General features: G+C 40.3%; 1 pseudogene; it reads right to left on the reverse strand.

Annotated features, from left to right (window-relative positions):
• Positions 1-2554: 2554 nt before the first annotated feature.
• LOC127696320 (prostaglandin E synthase 3-like) lies at positions 2555-3073 on the reverse strand (annotated as a pseudogene).
• Between the last annotated feature and the right edge of the window lie 389 nt (positions 3074-3462).

Consider the following 3462-nt stretch of genomic DNA (forward strand, 5'->3'; position numbering starts at 1 on the left):
TCCTCTCCAGTGATACTGCCAAGTAATCTTACCTCACCTTTTGTCATCTGCCCTGACTCCAATTTAGCCATGACTTCATACCTATCCTCTAGCCTTCTTTTGGTATAGCAACCTGTTTTAAGACCTCTGGGACACATTCCATAGGAAGGCTAAGCAACCTACACTACAATAGTACGCCAACCCTTGATATATTGTCTCTGCTACAATGCCCTGCAGTCCAGAACACGTCAATTCTTTGTGTCACTCAGATATATCATTGCCTACCTTCCAGCAGGTCAGGTGTTTGCACACTGGTACTCCTTTTCCCTGAACTAGGAGTAATCCAGGGAAATGAGTCCCTGGCAATCCCAGTTCTAAATATGATAGCTGCCAAACATTAGAGGGAAATTCAGGTTGTGACACTGAGCTGAAGGAATAGCCAGCCTTAGGCATTGGATCAAGAATTGCAGTAATGGGCCCTTGAGATGGCTCAAGGGTAAAGAGCACTGACTGCTCTTCCAAAGGTTCTGAGTTCAAATCCCAGCAGCCACATGTTGGCTCACAACCATCTGTAACAAGATCTGACACCCTCTTCTGGAGTGTCTGAAGACAGCTACAGTGTACTTACATACAATAAATAAATAAATCTTTAAAAAAAAGAATTGCATTGATAATGACTTTCATGACCCAATATAATGAGTTCACTTCCAAGTTTGAAATCACCTTTCAAAAAATGTGTGAAACTGTGCTTAATATCAAGAAATAGATGGATTCTTTGGCAGCTGTGGTACTTCAGAACTAATGGGGGCTTTTCCTGTTCCTCCAAGAATAAGGCTGTTTCTACATCAACCAATCCAAGATAGTGAGAAATAAAATCTTGGAGGTACAATAAGACATACAAACTTTCAGGGAATGAGAGTCTTCCAGTTATGGGGTTTTCTAAAACCCAATATAAAAGTGGATCCTCCCTTTCATAACACCTCTTCTAATCATCTTCATGGTGTCATTATTTACTCCCTGATTAATTTTTTTCTTCTACATTTTCTTGTTTCTACATTCCTTCAATGACAAGCACAAAAGAGGTTTATCCAAACTTTTAATCAGTTCCTGTTACAGGATTGCCAGCTGTTGTCCACAGAGGAGAAGCTGTCCACAGAGGAACCTGATGAAAACATTTAACAAGTGGTCCCCAATTTGTGAAAGTCGGCCTCACTTCAAAATTAATGATGCCCTAGGCAGCAGGGAGCAGTTCTTTAGGCTACTGTGTTGTCCTATTGATGCTGTCCTTTGCCTTAAGGAGTATTTTCAGTTTCATGAGGCCCCACTTATTGTTGAATGTAGCATCTGAAATATGGGTGTTCTGTTGAGGAAGTGATCAGCTCTTACAATGAGTTAAATAACTCTGACACTATCAATAATATTCTGCAAACAGGAGAATAGCAAAGTGTCCGTTGAGAGGTTTCATCCAGCTACTGATAGAAACAGATGCAGAGACCCAAGTCGAAATATTAGACAGAGTTTGGGGAATATTGTTGGAGAGGGAAGTAAAGATGGAAGGAGCCAGAGATGTCAATCACACTACCAAAAAACCCTACAGATTCAACCAACCTAGCCCCATAGGTGCTCACTTATACTGAAACCCAGCCAGAATCCTTGCATAGGATAGACCTAGGCCACCTAGAAATGTAACAGTTCTGCAGCTTGGTCTTCATGTGGAACCTGGAACAATAGGAACAGGGGCTGTCTCTGACTATTGCCTGACTTGGGATCACTTTACCATAACTGGACTGCTTTGTCTAGCCTCAATAGAAAAAAGATGCATCTGGATCAGCCAACACATATTCATGGGAGGCCTTGCCTTCTCTAAGGAAAAGGGGAGGGGAGGTTGGGAAGGGAGGAGAGAGAGAATGACTGAGCGGAAGGGAGGGAGGGGAAGCTATGATCTTTAGACTAATTTAATATAGGATGTAAAATAAACTAATTAATGAATGAAAACATATCCAGCCTCCTTTTCCTCCTGTTGGATTGACTTCTACAACCTTGATATGGAGATACTTGTCCTGTCTTATGGTGTCTTGTTTTGTCCTGAGATTGGCTGTCATTTCTTAGTTGGAGGGCTTCTGTGTGTTAGGGGAGTTAGTAGGAGTGGAAGATAATTGAACTATTTATAATATTTCAGTTTGGGTTTGTTCTAATCTGATTGTAACTGCCCTGGTTCTTTTCTCGATAGTAAGAAAGTATTCCATTTAATTTTATCTTTCCCTAAAGTAAGAACTTTTCTAATGTGTTAGTAATTGAGTTATGATTAAATACTTTGATGAAATGCAATTATTCATCAGATCTGCTGTAGCAGTTGCCTAGGGTCTCAACTGTTTCATGGAATCCTGAGAAATGTTCATGCATAAGGATATTGCCTTAACTGACTTAAATTGCCCCATACAATGGTACATAATCAACCCTTAGTGAAGCCTTTGGGACAAAAGGTTGAAAAATGGGTCTAAGGAGGCAAGTACAGCAAATCTGCCTTTAGAACTATCAACTCAGGGATTTTCTCAATTATTAAATCTTGCAGGAATTATTTTTCTTTCTCAAAATCCAGGCAATGACAACATTCCTTACTCCAGATCTGGCATTTTTCATCATCACTGTCTTGTGAATCATCATCTGCTCCATCTACTTCTGCTAAATCTACATCCTCATCACCACCATGTGATCTATCATCTCAGAGAATCAGTCAAAATTAGGCATGCCTTCATCTGAGTCATCCTCCCAGTCTTTCCAATTATGAAGTCCACACTAAGCCAATCAATCTTCGCCCTTTTCTTTGTTAACCTAGGCTATGACTGGCCAGACTCTGCTTTTCAGAAACAACATAAAATTGATCTTTCTTTCTTTTATGCTTGGAATCATTTGGATCAAGACAATGAAAAAGATCAATTTCATTTAAATGCTTAAAGTTATCACTTCCTACAAGAAAACTAAAAGTCAGTTTGGGTTTTTCAAAGTTTATATTAATATCTTTGCTATCTTCAACACAAAATTCAATGAATACATAGTCCCTTCTATTGTACCACTTTGTGAAAACAGGCTGCATCATGAATGGGGTAGAGAACCAGAAGAATGGGTGTGCAGGTCTTGCTGGCAGCAGCTGGGGAGTCAACACCTCTCCTGCAGCTACTCTGGTGGTGACTCCAGTGGCCTCTGCCTGGTCACAGTCTCTCCTTGCTCCTCTTAGGTGCAATCTGTGAGAGAAGGAAAGCATCAAGACTGGCATTTCTTATTCGTTTTCTTTTTTAAAAGGATTTATTTATCATATTAAAAACACAGTATCTGTCTTCAGACACTCCAGAAGAGGGAGTTAGATCATATTATGGATGGTTGTGAGCCACCATGTGGTTGCTGGGATTTGAACTCAGGAGTCAGTGCTCTTAACAGCTGAGCCATCTCTCCAGCCCACTGTAAGTCCTCTAGTTTTTTGCTTAT

The sequence above is a fragment of the Apodemus sylvaticus genome, chromosome 11, assembly GCF_947179515.1.
Source record: "Apodemus sylvaticus chromosome 11, mApoSyl1.1, whole genome shotgun sequence".
Taxonomy (NCBI): domain Eukaryota; kingdom Metazoa; phylum Chordata; class Mammalia; order Rodentia; family Muridae; genus Apodemus; species Apodemus sylvaticus.